At 42.2% G+C, this 17,900-nt stretch overlaps 1 long non-coding RNA gene across 2 annotated transcripts; it reads left to right on the forward strand.

Annotated features, from left to right (window-relative positions):
- The first annotated feature begins 5,232 nt into the window (after positions 1 to 5,232).
- LOC126992645 (uncharacterized) lies at positions 5,233 to 17,427 on the forward strand. Of its 2 annotated transcripts, none has more exons than XR_007746873.1 (3): positions 5,233 to 6,834; positions 7,847 to 8,067; positions 8,635 to 17,427. It is a non-coding gene; the product is annotated as an uncharacterized LOC126992645 (long non-coding RNA). The 2 variants fall into 2 exon arrangements; XR_007746872.1 differs by having other exon boundaries at positions 5,238 to 6,834; positions 9,532 to 17,427.
- Positions 17,428 to 17,900: the final 473 nt, after the last annotated feature.

Here is a 17,900-nt window from a genome sequence, read left to right on the forward strand (position 1 = left end):
ATAACAAATCCAAACAGAATGACTAGTTTCAGCGGGAAGATAATACTTGCAACACCGGCCAGTGTATAGTGGACCTTCTTCTTCTTCTATAGACCTGTAATGCTTTGTATCGCTTCTTAGGTCCTCCTTCTCCACACTTTTATACTTCACAACATGCACTTAGGGCCACTTTCACAGTCAGTTTATTTGTATTGATCGTTACCAATGGCAACGATCACCGCTCTAGTATTTCCACGTGAAACTGGCCGATGGGTAGTGATGTGATGTGATGGTGTCGGAGGTATTGCCTTTACAACGGCACCTTGTGGCGGCTGAGGGGTTAACCTCACCCCGCACCTTACCACACACATTCAACACCTGTTGCTTCCTCTGCAGCCACCACTACCCCATAGGCCAATTTCACGTGGAAAACTAGCGTTGATCGCCGCCATTGGCAACGATAAAAATAAACAGTGATTGTGAAAGCGGCCCTTATTTACTTTACAGTGCGCACTTATACACTTCACCCTAAACTTTGGTGTTTTTCTGTTCTTTTCTTTCCCTGATTTTGGTTTTCTATGCCCTTTTGCTATTTTCCACTGTTACTTTTCACCGTCGCTGTCATGCATTACAGGTCAAAAGAAGAAGAAGAGGAAGACATCACTGGGAGTTCTACAATTTTCATAGACTTGAGAAAAAAAGTTTTTTGGACTGTGGTTCCCCAGCACGGGGTGTTCTCTTATCTTGTTAATCAAGTAGTAAGCAAAGCAGCTCTGCCAGTCCATTTTATGAGTCTCTTGGTGGGCCATCTTCCACTGCTCCTCACTCGTCAGCCACTGCCGTCGTCTGTTTGTTTACATACAGCCGTGAGGTACCCACGGTCGTACTCACAACCATTTTCCTTTCATACGGACAACCAACAACTCGCTCCCGGTTGGACATACGGGCAACTGTGGTTGCCTATAGCCCCAATGGTTGGACACGCGAAAGTAGCGACCTTATATATATTTTATTATTGATATATTTTATATATTATATTTTATACATATTATTTATATAAGCACGCATACCTGAATCTTGCTTCAGCCCGTGTGAACAAGGTCACCCAACCACTAGTTTCTTGAGAGATTCAAAGTCGGCTACATTTCACGGGAAACTCATCGAAATTCTAGTCAGAAACTCAGTCACCAACATGTTGGTTACTTGTGTGGTTGGTAAGTTGTGGTCACAAGAAGAAGAAGAAGAGCATATTAGCTGTTCGGTTTAGTAGCTCTCCATGTGTTTATTCCAGTACTGCAAAGAGTTCACGAAGCTAGATAAGCTTGTAGTAATCATGTTGAGCAAGTTTAGGACTTGAGTCATGTTCAAGTGTAGTCATTGCCTCATCCTGTCTGGGTCCTCATTGCCAACTTCTCGAGCATTTAATGGTAGCAAGCTGTAACACACTCTCCCTTTTTCTCCGAGCTAACCACTCACGAACCAACAAATGCTACGGTCGCTGAGCCAATCAGCGCCCAGGATACAGAACACAGTGCTCTGGTTGGTCGCCTCCCATCCATCAGCCAATAGTGTGCCGTGTACAATCACACGTGGGCAAACTAGCTCAAGCGGAAGCGGCCGTAGCTGCGTTTTCCATACGTGCGAGTCTTTGTCTACTCATCTGCTGTACGCTACGTATTTTATTTCAATTTAATATTATTTTAATATGTTCGTATTAATATTTTTATATTTTTTTATATATTGTTTGCAATTTTTTAGGCTAGAAAATGCTTCTTTTACTGCAAAATAAGTAAAATAATAAATATATTAAAATACCTCTATACCGCAAAATCCAGCGATATAGCGAAAAATCTGCGATACGAACCTAAATATTTACAATTTAAAAATCCGCAATAAGTGAACCGCGATATGGCGAGGGATTACTGTATATATATTTATACCAGGGGTTCTCAACCTTTTGCAAGCTGGATTATTGTATTGGCCCACACTATTATTATTATTATTATTATTATTATTATTATTATCATTATCATTATCATTATTATTATTATATTATTATCATTATTATTATTATTATTATTATTATTATTATTATTATTATTATTATTAGTATCATTATTATTATTATTATTACTAATAGCTAGTGAGTTCGTGATTTTCCGTGATTTTTTCCCCTCCCATCCTGTGCTCGCGCACCCTCGGGAGACTGTCCGCGCACCCCCGGTTGAGAACCACTGATATATACAATCAAACCTCGGTTTACGAGTGCTTTGATTTACGAGCAAAAAGGCTTGCACAGGACCCCTGATTCCTGCAAAGAATTGGGGGAATAGACATGTTTCTGGTCAACATAATTGTTTCAAATTCTGTCTGTATGGATGAAATAAGCCCTAAATTCAGCTATGGTACTATTTTTTCTTCATGTAAAATAGTAAATGTGGTATAAAATATGGATTAAAGTTGAGGAAAAATCACGTGACCTGGAAACGGGTGCTGATTGGTCGTGATGTCACGATGCAGTCAACAGGCCGCCAACTTTGTGTTACTCCGAGATTTTGTGTTGTGGTGTATGTTTCTAGTGGATAGCATTGCCTGGAGACGTAACCCACAGTCGTTGGTGATTCGTGCCAATGTGCAAGAATATATATATATATATATATATTTGGGGAGGCGGTGGCTGAGTCGTCAAAGTAACGGCCTCGTGTTCAGGAGGACGCGAGTTCAATCCCCGCCCGGTGCCACCAAGCTGGGATTTTTCAGCCGCCGCCGAGTGGCTTAAAACTACCCACGTGCTGTCCAGAAGACCACCTATCAACCCGGACTCTAGATTCAAGGATCAAAAATGAGCTCTGGGAGGGCAGCATGAGCCAATGCAAGATGGCGCCACTATAAAAAACACTCGCCATGCCAGAATGGCTGGACCATCAGGACCACCGGAATGAAGCCTTGGACCGACCATCAGGATCCACCGGAAGAAGCCTACCGTAATATAGGCAATGTAAAAAAAAAAAAAAAAAAAAAAAAAATATATATATATATATATATATATATATATATATATATATATATATATATATATATATATATATATGGACAAAATTACTCCATGTAAGATATTTCTGTCTGTGCTAGTGAATCCTGCAGTAATTTTCTTTAGTTTCCCCTTGGACTAACTTTTCATTGTGAACTTAACTATTCTCTCTACTGTCACGTCCTCTGATTATAAAATATCGGTCTGGATTCGTTTTCTTCTTATTCATCTTCAGGCTTTGATTCTCTCTCTCTCTGATATTCCAGAGCCATTGTTTTCTCTTGGTTAGGCAAGGTAAGTTTCTGTAATACTAATATAAATTCAACCTTGATTTTTCTCTTTAGTTCCCCCTCGGACTAACTTTTAATCGTGAATTTAACTATTTCCTACAGAGTAGAGGCGAATCGGTTGATTTCACTCCCATTATAATAATACAACACATTTCCAACACACTTAAGGTGTTCTGTAAGCACCTATAACATACCTGTTAGGCACAGTTTGGAGCTGGAGTGTCCATAGCTGATGAAAAAACAATGGACACAACACTGGTACTGTCGTCTGCTGTACTCCGCTTCAGCCTGATGATGTCACGAGCTAATGGTGGCTTCTCCCCGTGAGGTGAGAAGAATTTGAGATATCTTTCCAATATCCAATCAACTAGCGATATATAGGACGTAATATGTGCACTACGTTATCATTGGTATGTGGCACAATGCATTTCTAGGCTCTTCCCAGAACTGGAAACATGTCCATTCTTTAAAATCTAATGCGCCAGAACAAGAAAAGCAAGAATTTTGCAAGACTTGGGGTTAGTTTTTGCTTGGTTTAGTGTAATTCTTGACCGCCAGATGATGGCTCTAGTCTCAGTCCACGTTGTAAACTCATAAAAATAGCATCCGTGCGCTTGTGTCATGTTTTCAGCACTACAGTGTGAATTCTTTTTGCTTTAACAATGTCCCCCAGAAAGATGGTTAAGAGGGACGGTGCTGCTAAGAAGAGAACAGGAACGGTGGATACTATGCTCGCAACAGGAAGGGGGGCGAGCCTCAGCAGCTTGTATGCCCTTCTTGATGTGACTGACACCTATTCACCCTCCATCTCGGACGATATGTCGGGTTGGCTTCACGTTGGTGGTTGAACGTAGTTCCGGTGCCTCGAGAACAGGGAAACTACGACTGCTAAACTCCGGGGCGAAACCTACACCTCGAGTGTAGTTAGTGGTTGTAGGAGTCTCCGTAACAACCGTAACACATTGATTTGTTACTGTATTTTGTGGCATATAACGCGCACCCCAAATTTTAAGACAACAATTTTTGAAGAAAAAAAAGTTAAAATACTCAGAAATATTTACGGTTAAAGAACACTGACGATGTACAGTTTCCTGAAATTTACTTATTATTGGTGTAACCTGTACTGCTTGAATTGACAAGTGTCCTTGAGTAAAGCAATGAAAATGACGGTTGGGCTGGTGTTGTGAGAAATACATCCCCGCACATACTGATGATGCACAGCTGATATCATAATTAGCATATTATTCTCACCATCACTCGTAGGTTATGACAGACAACTAGGCAAGACACAATTCACACGATTCTGGTGGCACGCGGCATGCAGCTGTTTGTTGTATGGGTGTGGTTGTGTGGTTTTCAAACAATGCAAATGGCGGCTGGGCTGGTGTTGCGCGAAATAACTCCTCGTACAAGACTCATGATGTACAGTTTCTGATATCATATTTACCCCATTATTCTCACTAATGTTAATAATTAATAATGAACACATGGATATTTTTTTTCCAATATGATTTTTTATGTAGCTTGTACTGCTCAAATTGGCAACAGTGCTCCTTAGTCATACAAAACAATGCAAATGGCGGCCAGGTCATGTCAGCACCCGACGGAAAAGCGGGATAACAACAAGGCATGGGTGATCTTCCACCAATTTAATTTTTGTATAGTAGTGATTTGATTGCCCTGTATTCTATTGTAACATATTATAAGACAGCTATGGACTACGAAGGATCGTAAACAATAATAAAGGTAAGTTTGCACTTGTTATGGGACAAGACAAAAAAAAATGACCCTTAAAACTCTCCCAAGAAGAGAAAAAAAATCAATAAAAATTTATGCCTTTGGCATATAGTGCACAGGGGTAAACTTTCAGGCATTTTTTATGTGATAAAGGTGCGCGTTATACGCCACAAAATATGGTACATATAATTTATCATTGCTATTTGTTACTAAAATTACATTCATTCTGTAAAAAAATAATGAAAAATATTTTTTTATTTTTTTTTTATTTGGGACGCATGAATGGGATTTACATTAATTTCAACGTGTAAGTTCGTTTTGGTTTATGAGTGTTTTGGTGTGCGGGCAAAGTTTTGAAACGAATTAAACTCGTAAACCGAGGTTTGACTATACAGTCGTCCCTCAAATAGTACAGTTTCCAATAGTACGTTTTTGGTTTTATACAGATTGTCATGGAAGATTTTTTTTAGGATTTTTAAATTTTCCGCTTATCAAACCAAGTAGCCATGGCATGAGTGGCAACACTGTTCTACCAAAACACACACTGAAAGCACCCCAAAGCGTTCGAGATAGGTGTTCACCTTGCAGAAGAATTCAGATTTAGAAGCTATGTTTTGGGGCGAGTTATGTTGCCGTAGGGAGAGCATACCATGTGAATGAGAGCAGTGTTCGCTGTATCTATTATCTATGTCTTGGTTTTGGTTCGGGATGTAGTTGTCCCTTTCGGTCCCAACTACAGCCTTTGAAATGGCTTACTCCCTCAGGGCCAACACCCTGAAAATCAGTGTAAAAGAAATTCTTGCCACAGTAACTGCCAGTGCTCCAAGAGTGCGGTAAGAGTGGAGATAAAGGCCATTATTTTACTAAGCCTCGTTGTTGCTATGGTAACGGCATCTTACTTGCAGCAAAGTGGCGTACGCTGATCTTCCTGGTGACATTTAACATGCATTACTAGCTGTCCTGGCTGACGAACTCTTTACAACGGATGAAAAGGAAGCTGCAGTGGTTATAGTGGCACAGAGATGTGAAATGCAATGGAAACACTTATATGTGTTTGTTTGGGCCGCCATATTTGCTGATGACGTCATCACAGCATGAAGGTGCTCTGCCTCTCAAAGTCGGGAGCGAGTGGACGTGCCAAGTTGGCAATTCGTGCTGCCGCGTCACTCGTTTGAGAGCACTCGGGACGTTCCGAGAGTCCCAGTTCCCTCTCTCAAACGCAGCCCAGGAGTGTTTCTAAGGGGGGCACTAATTTTATACGGATTTTCAAATAGTACGGGGATCCTGGGTCCCTAACCCCCGTACTATTTGAGGGATGACTGTATATATATTTATATATAAATTATACATAAGCATGCATAAAAAGAATTCACACACCTTACATAAAAAATATGGACATAATATTTACTTGACAACAACTGTAGGATGCCCTGATAGTCTGACAGAAATCAATAATTATTTTAGAATAGAAACTTTACAGGTCTAGCCTGCAGTGAGTGGCAAAATACTGTACTGAAACAAAAGGCTGTACATCAAGGAGGGAATTATTGAATGTTCTTGTTTGGACTTGTCTTAAGTCTCCGGAGTACAATCCCTGGGAGTAATGGCAGACATTGTTGAACACCCATTTTGACCCTTTGGTTTCTTTTCTTTTCTTTTTTTCTTTACTGTTGAAATTACCATCATTTTTTTTTCTTTGTGATGGCAAGTTTTCATATCTAAATGGATACAACGATGAGGGCATAAGGAAGGTGAATGACTTGCTGAGCACACACCACAACAGCAGCATGAGTCTCAGTAAGAGTGCACCTGGTTGTGTTGTGCAAAATTACATAGCACAAGGTTTCCAGTTCTGAAGGTGGTCTCATTACAGTTATTAAATTATCATTACTTGATGGATCTTTTCATCTCCTAAAATTCAAAGGGGTTGGTAATAAAGGCATCCCTCACAATATGAGTTACGTTCATATTAACCCCTTCAACATGAGGACGCGTATACTGCGTCCTTGCGTGCCATGTACCATATCCGAGGACACGCATACTGCGTCCTGGCTCGCTTTAGCCAATATACGAGTTATTTTATCTCTATATTTATGCTTACATCTCAAAATTATAAATTAATTTGTTTCTTTATGTGCACCATTTAATTCTGCATGTTTTCATATATAATACATGATGATTGTGTTGAATTTATGGCTGAAAACTTGTTATATTCAATAGCGACATTTGAAATTTGGCACGCGCGGCGATCCTGGATACGGCACGGGGCGCTGTTTTGGCCCTGCTGTAGTGAGTTTCTTTATGTGCACCATTTAATTCTGCATGTTTTCATATGTAATACATGATACACGGGAGCTTAGGTTCAAAGGAGCTGCCTTGTACAGGCCTACTGGCCTCTTGCAGACTCCTACGTTCTTATGTTCTTATGTTCTTATGATTATGTTGAGTAACTTAAGTTTATGGTTGAAAACTTGTTACATGCAATAGCGACATTTGAAATTTGGCGCTCGCGGCGATCCTGGATACGGCGCAGGGTGCTGTTTTGGGCTGGCCGTAGTGAAGGGGTTAAAAGTGATGGTAACTTGTCCCTTCTTCAGCAGTAGCATTATAACATGAGCTAAATAAGGATACCTTCCTAGCCACTCGAAATAGTGACTTAATGATAAAAGAGACCCCAACAAACTTGAGTGTTAATATACATTAATTATTTTAACAAAAATGGAAGTTTTCTGTCAACAGTTGAAACAGTAACATTAAGATGACTGCTATAATGTCTTTTGTAATTAGAAATGTGTTGCTTTGCCTCCAGGATGGTGATTACAACCGTGACCTACCAGCCCAGTATTGTGAGAGCTTGAATGTAACTTCGCGGGATTACAAAGGACTGCAGGGTGGAAGTAGGCCCACACTGTCCCTTGGAAATGGGTTTTGTCAGACATGTAATCTCAACCAAACCCTTAAAGTGCGGGCTCTGGCGGATTATACGCCCATCCACCCTGACAACTATGACAAGGAAATAGAGGATTACAGGTGTGTCTTACCTATTTGAAAATTATTGACTTAATATTTTTTGAATGATATTATTGACTTTTAAACCAAGAGGAATTGGATACATTTATTACATTGTTTTTATGAAATGATTTGGTTCAAGATGAAAAGTTATCCACCATTGTATTTTCCACATTGTTATATATCTTTTTTTATGTGTCACTACTAATCTGCTTTTGGATGTGAAGTCATCTTAGTATTCAATGGAGGTCTTAAATGTGTTTCTGAGCATTGGGAGTGTGTTCTGGCATCGATGAACCTGGTTGGGGGGGTATATTTATATATATTTGCAATTATTCCTGCTTTTTCTGTTTATTGTATCTATGTCTCTGTCTGTCTCTATTATGTTTAACAGAAAATTTTAACATAATTGCTGTAAAGGAAACATTCAATGGCCCTCTGTTGTCCCGCCAAGATTTGTACTCCCGTGACGTAATTATTGTGTCCAGTGGTTGATGGCAATCTCTGTCCTACGTTTCACACTACTTCCCAGAGCTTACAGGCCACTATGATGGAGAGACATGCTGAGAATGATTTCCCTGTGTCCAGATGCGTGGAGGAAGGGAGCGCGCCAGCGGGCCCTTGTTCCTCTACCCCTAAACTCATGGAGCGCGCTAAGCCATCGTATAAGGGAATTTTGAATAACAGCGGTATCATAAGAGCCCTGTTCGATGAGAAGCTTTCTCCGTTGGAAAGTGGTGATTCAGGGTCTGAGGAGTTAGAAGATGAATTAGAACAGATTGGGGCACAGTCTGTTTCTGTGGCTGCTGTTCACAACACGCTGCCTCGCACCACCACAACACAGTCTTTTCCTGCCTTTCCAATCACATCTACTGTCAATGAAAGTGACGAAGAGCATGTTGATGATCTTGGGAAGGTAAATGACTCGAGAAGCGAGACAGAGGCTGAGAGAAGTGTGGCTCCAAAACGTAGTTGCCGCTGGCCCTGCCACCATCAAACGACCTCCCCCACACTTTCATCTTCCACACCCTCATCACCCACACCTTCATCCTCCACACACTCATCACCCACACCTTCATCCTCCACACCCTCATCACCCACACTATCACCCACACCTCCATTGTCTGCGTTCACTGCATCACACCCTTCACCACCTCGACGTAAGAGAGCATGAGGATGTGTCCTTGGGACTCGGCGTGGTATCAGGGGTGGCCGACGTGGTGTTGGTGCCCGTCGTGGGGTTCATGATGCTCGTGGTATGCAACCACAGCAGGTCCGTCATGATAAGGAGTTACTTTTATGTAAGCTACAAACATGCATAATATGTAGCCTAGTAAGTGTATATATTCTATAATTTATTGTGTTTGTGAAAGCTTTTTTTTGTGCATATAATGGCAAAAAACACATTCACTTTCGTAAGGAGTTATTTGTATGACCATCAGACATGCGTAATATGTAGCCTAATATGAATAATTGCATTGGTAGGAGAGGATGCATGCAGTGTGGTGGCGCCGGGCGAGGCAGGAGACCCAGGTCCAGGTCAGCAGCGCCAGCACGAACAAGTGCGCTCGGCTTGGCCAATAATAGCACCTCTTCCCAACATCATATCTCTGCTGTGCTACAACCTAGACACTCAATTTATTTCATTGTGGAGAGGAAGGATTGGCAGTGAGAAAACAGTATAAATTATCATGTTTTCGTTTGAAATTGCCACACAGGGCATTGATGAAAAACAGCTATTTTTCCAAAATTTATTAACACCGCCCACACGCTGCGAGGACGACAATAGTCCTCTAGCCCGATGTCTATGGGTTAATTTCAGAATACAATATAGATGGCTACAGTCTCTTCAACAAAGATCGCATCAACCATAGCCCATTATGCCATAAGCTATTTGCAACCCACTGATAGAACACCAAGGATCATATTGAACATATGTGGATGGAAGTAAATACTGTGAAAAATAAAATGATAAGAAAGGAGAGAGCCATACAGCTTGATGGAGGAGTATAATGTTGGTTTTAGCACTTTATGGGCCGCTTTCACAGTCACGTTTGTTTATGTTGATCGTCACCAATGAACGTCGATCGCTGCTACCAACAAGAAATCCGCTTTCACAGTCGCCTTTTGCAGCGCTGTTTGTTTGCATCAGTACCAGAGATTGGAACCTCTGGTAACAGAGCTCTGGTAGCTGTGGGGGCTCCCCAATGGAACTCACCAATGACATTAATTATTAGTAAATAGTATAAATTCTTGCTCTCAAGTGGTTGTTATTTATTTAAATGGATGTAAAAAAATATTAAACAGTACAGCAACACGTTGCATGGCCTCAATGGTAATAAGAGAAAACAATTAGAAGACTTTGAATTACGTGAACTCACTTCACCTGCTGACCAGTAAACGTCCTGCTGAGAATTTCAGTTTGATTGATTGTTTATTGTTGCAAAATGCACAATAAAGGAGAAGGGAGGACTTTAATACTTGTCACCATTATTCACTTGTTATGCCTTCTTGGTCAAACTCTCGTATTATTCTCGATAGCCTCATGTATGCTTGCATAGGGCATACATATAACGAAATCAGCCCAGTTATTTAATGAATAAACGTGAAGTCTGCTAAATAAGTGTGAATAATGAACAAATGTAATGCAAGTGAAGAGACTGTCTTGCTGACATCTGCTAAATAATAGAACATTAATATTTTTTAATTTTTTATTTATTTATTTATTTTTTTTTTACGTCACGGCCTATTGCGCCGGTAGGCTTCTTCCTGGTGGGGCCTGATGGTCGGCCCAAGGCTTCTTCCCGGTGGGCCCTGATGGTCGGCCCAGCCTGTTCTTGCGCAGGCGAGTGTTTATAGTGGCGCCATCTTGCATTGGCTCATGCTGCCCTCCTGGAGCTCATCTTTAATTCTAGAATCTAAAGTCTGGGTTGATAGGTGGTCTTCTGGACAGCATGTGGGTAGTTGTAAGCCACTCGGTGGTGGCTGAAAAATCCCAGCTTGGTGGCACCGGGCAGGGATTAAACTCGCATCCTCCTGAACGCTGAAGGAAGTATTTGGTTATCAGCAGATTTGAGCGGTGTATTACAGCGAGACACTCCACATTTTTTCATCATATCTATTCTTCAGTTTTTCTTTATATTTATTTTTCACGTTTACTTTTTGTACGTTTATTTTTCACATTTATCCTTCATAATCCTCCGCTCAGCTGATTTAATGCTGACATTTCCCACAGCTCCGTCATACCAACACTGCTGAATCACGTGCCTTCGTCTTGTCATGATCATTACCACGCTGGTAGTCACCGATACCATGAAAACAGCGACTGTGAAAGCGGATGGAGGCGATGGTAACGGCTGCCACCAGGATGGTAGGGCCTTTGGTTACGGTGCGTACCAGATGACTGTGAAAGCGGCCCTATGACATCAAAACCCAGTCCAATCAGCTCGAGATTTTTTTTTTAAGAGCGAGTCCATTGAGGCCACAGAAAAGCATGAAACACTACAGGAGCTGAAAATGGAGGTGTTGGATCAGGCATTACCTGAATGTTTTTGTCTGCATAGCTAGGTCTGCAGGTGCCATGCTTTCTGCCCCACCCCTGATTGAAAAGGCACGTGAAATACAAGACATTTAAACATTTGAAAAGTGTGTTCTCTCATGAAAGGTTAGATTGGTTTAAATCCCTGCATGGGATATGTAAACTATAGTCTGTCCAAATAAACTTGGCCAATTTGCACTGAGAAGCCCCTCCCCCATACTGGCTAAGCTCCGCCCCCTTTCACCTGATTGACGGTTCATGACGTCACATATTGTTTCAGAGATACGTACCAAATACCGTATTTTACGGCTTACAAGATGCACTTTTTTTCCTAAAAAATACCATGAAAAATACTTGTGCGTCTTCCAAGACGAATGTTGTATTGTGGCAGCAACGTCCAGGTTCGAGTGAGCTTGGACGGTCACCGTATTGGCTCGACCGATAGGGATGTGGAATTGTATGTTGTCATTACATTATGAGATTAACTTAAGTAACTATTTAATTCAGCCTTTTATATGATATAACCTCAGTACTTACTTGTTACAAGTATTTCCAATACCATAAACCTTCCTGGAGCCAAGCCACAAGCCCAAATGTGACCCAAACGTCTGTTGTTTATTGTGCGGCTGGTAGCGGCGGGAGCCATTCCGCTCTTGATCTTGATGGTACAGGTGGCTTATTTCCATAGACCAGCAAGCCTTTGGATCGGCTGTGTTTGGATCTGCTGTGTTGATGTGTTGTCTCCTATGCACTTTTATGGAAATAAAACCACCCTTGGACCATGAAAGATGTATGGTATATTTACTAACCACCAACTAGTATGTCATCGCCATATGGACAAAATCGGACGAGTGATGAATGTAAACAAACCAATAGCCTACATGCCGCCATGTTTATGTCGGGGACCCACTGTTTCAGTGTGTGTGTATTTACCAACGGTAGTTGAATTTGCCTTGTACATTTGTGGTGAGTGCTCCAGCAAACGCGTGGTGAGTGCTGAGACAATAAATAGTTTTAAGAAAAGGTTACATAAATTCATGGATATGGTGAAGCTGTTCTTGTGTGAGAATGACTTAATTTTTTTTTTCTTAAAATTTCTCTCCAATATTAGGGTGCGTCTTCCAAGATGCAGCGTCTTGTAAGCTGTAAAATACGGTATGTATGATTGAGATAATCTAGCTAGTTTCATGATTAAAAAATATTTGTAGTTTAATTGAATGACGGCACTCTAATTTAACCCTTTCCTTGCTAAGCGCTCACAACGAGACTATCCTCGGGCACCCCAGCGGGGGAAGGGGATCTCTTTGAGATACAGCGGTTAGCTGTATCTCAAAAACTATTCATCACAGCTACAAAACAAAAACACCATTGGAAAGAGGAGGCCAAGATCTATAAGATTCAGTTATGTAAGCCTCTCCTGCAAATGTACAGGCACTTTCAGGGTGTGTTTTTTGCTGCGAGTGCCACTGGCGCTCGCAGCGAGCTTTTAGCACCACCAGCAAGTGACGCTAGTGCTCGCTATTTTAACCTCTGAATCTCAAAAACTATTCATCACAGTTAAAAAACAAAAACCATTGGAAAGAGGAGGCCAAGATCTATAAGATTTGGTAATGTAAGCCTCTCCTGCGAATGTACAGACACGTTCAGGGGCTGTTGCCTGTGAAGACGTACATTTACACGTGCGCGACGGTCAGCTGTAAGGCAACTACTGAGTAGATCTCTTGATGATGGGGTTCTGGCAGGGCAGTATTGCCAACTGCAAAATTTACAACTATTTGGTCAAAATATCAGTCATGTGATAGGTGAAGCTATGCAAAAATACCTCTATATGGACAACAACATCCACCAGTTGCTTGTCCGTAGATTTTCCGCACTAGGCTGATATGATTTTCCACCAAATTTAATGGAAAACCCATTGAATTGGCAATGCTGTGGGGTGAGAAATAGTGTTGGAACACTCTTATGCGGCAAATTTGAGTGCGACTGGAGCTCGCAGCAAGCGTTTAGCACCACTGGCAAGTTATGCTAGTGCTACTGCGAGCGTTTAGCAACAAAAGTGTTAACAATCAATGACATCACCTAAGAAACAAAGTACAATACTACTACTACCAGTTTTCAAGGGAGAGCGAGCCCTTCAAAACAATACAGCAGCAGCATTGAAGACGATAGTAGGCTATCTATAAAGTAATGTACACTTTCCGTCATTATTTCCTACATAACTCATTCACATAGGCATACTAAATATAATCACATAAAAAGTATCTTCTACAGTAACTTCATACAGGTAGGAATCATTGTACAGTAAACCCTCAGTTATCCGGGTGCACCGTATCCGACCTTGCCTGTATCCGGGAGTTTAAAAAAAAAAAAAGGTTTTCAAAAAAAAAAAAAAAAAAAAAAAAAAAAAAAAAATTTGTTGCGCGCTGTCAAAAGTCATTCAAATTGCCCGCATGATGCCTCTAAGCTCTGCCCGGGCGGTGTACCGCACCCGTAAGGCGTGCCCCAGCTTGCACGTAGCAATGATATTGATGTCCTTGTGTGAAGGTTCGCAGGAAAGCTGTGTGCTTCGCAGTACAACTGGCACGTAAACGTTTTTGCCGAGCGCTACCGACCATATCGAAGTGACGAGAGTCAAGGCATTGCAGGTTTAAATGGCGGGAGTGTCAATTAAAGAACTGTTCAAATGAAACACAGTGTGAACCCTAGCTTAAGCCTTGATGGCTGCCTACCGTAAATCCAGACTGGACTAGGTGAGTAGCGTTCCATCCCCGTGGAGAAGGTGTGCAGGTCCGCTAGCACTACTGCGGGAGTTGGGGCGGAATACGAAATGCGGATAAGTACCGCCCTCGGTCCGACATGTGAAAGAAGGATTTTACCATGCTTACGGTAAGGCGAGTAAAGGGGCCCGCAGAGGTTCGGGAGTCCCGTGGGCCAGCCAGATCTGGAGGTGCGGGCTGGCCGTAAATCGTGGCTACTTTTTGTGGCTGGCCTCCCCGTGGTCCTGCTGGATGCACTGTGCAGGGGGTACCTGCCCCCCCTGGCTCGCAAGGGCAACACAGTGTAATTAAACAGCCACAGATCACCACGCAAGCAGATGCGGCAGGTTGTCATTGACTCCTTGGTTATCCTCCCCACTCACACTCAGAGTGGGGTGGCCTGGCGTACTTGCCCGGCGTCTATGGGCCTTCAGGCTCCTTGCCGGGCTTCAAAGGGTATTGCCCTGGGGTGGTTGCCTGGGCGTCCGTATAGAAGCCTGCTTTGAGCACTTGATCCCCGTTGCCGGCCTATACCGTTTCGGGTATCGCTCTGGTATGCCTTCTGATTGACCTGGGTGGTAAAGCTCGCGGTGCTCATGGCCACGAGGTTGCTAACGCAGCTACGCAGCGATAAAGCCGCGGGCGCGCACCTAAGAACAGCACAGAGTGATCGGCCTTCCAGTTTGGTAAAACTAGACCCGTAAAAAGTTTCTTGTGGCAGTGCTGGGTCTGCTAGAAAACCTACGTGGTAAACATGATTGTGCAGACTTGGGCGGTTAAGCTGCCACAAATACCTGGGCTTTGCTGGGTTGGGTCCAGGCCCCACTGCTATGATTGGCCAGGCAGGGGAACATTAGCTGCTGCCTGTGAACACAGGGCTAGGCACCCCAGCAATGGATTAGCGGTTGAGGCTGTCGCGCCTAATTGCCGAATCCCAAGTAACAGATCCTCCCAAGGTGCAGCAGGAGTGCGATAAGCCAGGGAGAGATTGCCGCGAGTGCTAACCGTGACGCCACTGCTTGAACCCTTTTCTCAGCGCCCAGAGCACGTCAATCACGCACATTTCACTCCCTGGTTCAGACTGACTGCTACAAAGCCATGGGGCGTACCATAGTATGAGTATGGACAGAAGCATCTATGCAGTACTCTGCCGTTGCCTATATGGCAGGCCATGATTGAAAGCTGGGTTTTCAGGTCCGTAGACTTAACCTACGCCATATCCGGGTTTTTCCCATATCCAGGTGCCCCATTGGCTCCATTAAGGAGACCGACTGAGTAAAATCCCATCTTCTTTCCTTATCACCCAAATTGCAGATTTGATTTTTTGATGATTTGTTTTGCATAAGTGAATCTATAGTGAATGTTTGAGCAACTTTGGTCCATATTTCGTTTCTTTTTTAATCAAAATGCCAAAATATAAAAAAAAACATTTGGATGAATACTGACTAGGCTTTCCTTTATAATTCCTTGCAAAATTGTCTGACAGTAGTTTACATCGTTGGTAAGAAAGCTGTTGTGGCAGAATGGTTATTTTCTCTTTAGTTTATGAGCAAAAAAGAAATATTCCATTTTCCCCTGTTTAATTATATCTTTAAAAATGTAAAAGTTCCAAAGCAAATTTTTAAAATTCTGAGACGAAAGAAAAAAAGCCATTTTAATGCTCTTTCCACCAGTACCTTATTCATTAAAATCGAATGATAAATGTAGGAGTTATTCACCAATTTATTGTAAAAAGTTAGTTTTGAGTTACGGGGCTTTAAAGTTACGTAAGTACATATTGATGTTCCTCGTCCATGAATGGCCACACTGTGCCAAATATTGTTAGTACCAGGTATTGTAATGTTGTTGTCTTGCTATTTAGGTGATCTTGAGTCATGAACATGGCACCTGATCCCACTTCTTGTAGAAGTATTACTCACTCAAAGGTGAGGGTGTCAGGGAGCCTCCGCCTCCCTCATTGTTTCCAGTCTTTGTTTGCATCGCTTGGTGTAGAAACTATCTGGCTGGTAGGATTTGCTTCCTTCCTTTTCTGTTTTTATCTTCTTTCATGGTTGTGATCTGTCAGAAGCTCTGTCTCCTTGTCTTGTATTCATTTTTACTTTTTTTTTTTTGTTGTTGTATGGTGAGATGGGCTCTTCTCTCTTGAAACTGAAGTAGAAGGCTGTGGTAATGATGGTGTTGATGCAGAAGCATCAGGAACAGCAGTCGTGGCAGCAGGGAATGAGGGAGAGGTGGTGGCGAGTGAGGCAGCAGCGGTGGGTGGTGGAGAGTCAGGCCTCGCTGCTCGAGCATGGCGTGCCTTCTTCAAGCAGACAATCCTCTTGACAATGGCAGCCTTTCTTCTTGGCATTTGAACTGGATGAAGCGAGCATCAGCAGCAGTTTAGTCATAAGAGGAAAAAAAAAAGGCAGTGTGGGGGGAGAGTGTACACACCTACGTCTATCCTCTGTGTGACAAGGACACGCACTGATGAATTATGGTGAGAGCTACGGAACAGTATTGTCCCGTGCGCACAGGAGAAAATATCAGACACCACCAGAGAGAAAACTATTCGTGTCTAAATACTACAGTGTTTTTCTTACAATTTTTTTTCTAAAGGCATCTTCTGCCCCACGTGACTGACTGAGCGCGCGGGGTGATATAAACGGCAATTTAAGCGACCATTTAAACTCGGTCGGTAAAAATTCTCCCTGTAATGTTTTCTCTATGCCCTTAGGGTGATCATTGACGAAGTTTCTCATTTTCAATATTTTTTCGCATTTTTCACCTCGGTCGGTCTCCTTAACCCGTAAAGTGTTTAGTACGTATATATACGTTCGGGAGGGAAAGTGTTTAGTACGTATATATACGATCATCGTTTTCTTTTACTTCATGGCACCTAAACCTGTAGAAATGGTTCAAGATGTCTTTTCTATGCCTAAATATGATTTTGAAAGCTCACTCTCATTTTTATTGTATTGCTGTGGTCTATTACATAGAATGTATCCATGACCACGAATGATTTATTGAAAAAATAGGTATATTTATAAAAATATGTCAGTGGTGTCATAATTACTTATCAATATACTCAAAATACTGTTCAGTAGATCAGCTATTTTTATATCATTCCAACTTGAATAGCAATTTCAATATATTTTGTGTTCATGCGTACAGTCATCGTCGGTTGTGTTGGCAGCCCTGGGGCGTGAGGCGCCGGGTTGGCGGGTTGGCCCAGCAATGAGTCATGATAGCCAGACACGCTGCTACACCCTCGCTGTTAGCACGTGTTGTCCTGTGCAGTGCAGTGTTAGCTATACAGGCAGCCTCGTTGGGCCCAACAGGGTTGTTGCTGTCTGTTTCTCCTTTGTATTCATTCCTGGCTCGGAACCTGAGTCATCAGTTTCCCAGCCATACAGATTTTCATGGGATATGCTACAGTCCAGAGGTAATACACAATTACCTCTTAGATATACTTGTAAAATTGGGATGTTATGTAAATTGTACAGTAGCAGAGCAATACCAAATTGGTCGGCAGCAAATGCAAAGACGCAAGCTGTAGTAAATGGGAAAATGTTTGGGGT

Source organism: Eriocheir sinensis, unplaced genomic scaffold (genome assembly GCF_024679095.1).
Source record: "Eriocheir sinensis breed Jianghai 21 unplaced genomic scaffold, ASM2467909v1 Scaffold499, whole genome shotgun sequence".
Classification (NCBI taxonomy): domain Eukaryota; kingdom Metazoa; phylum Arthropoda; class Malacostraca; order Decapoda; family Varunidae; genus Eriocheir; species Eriocheir sinensis.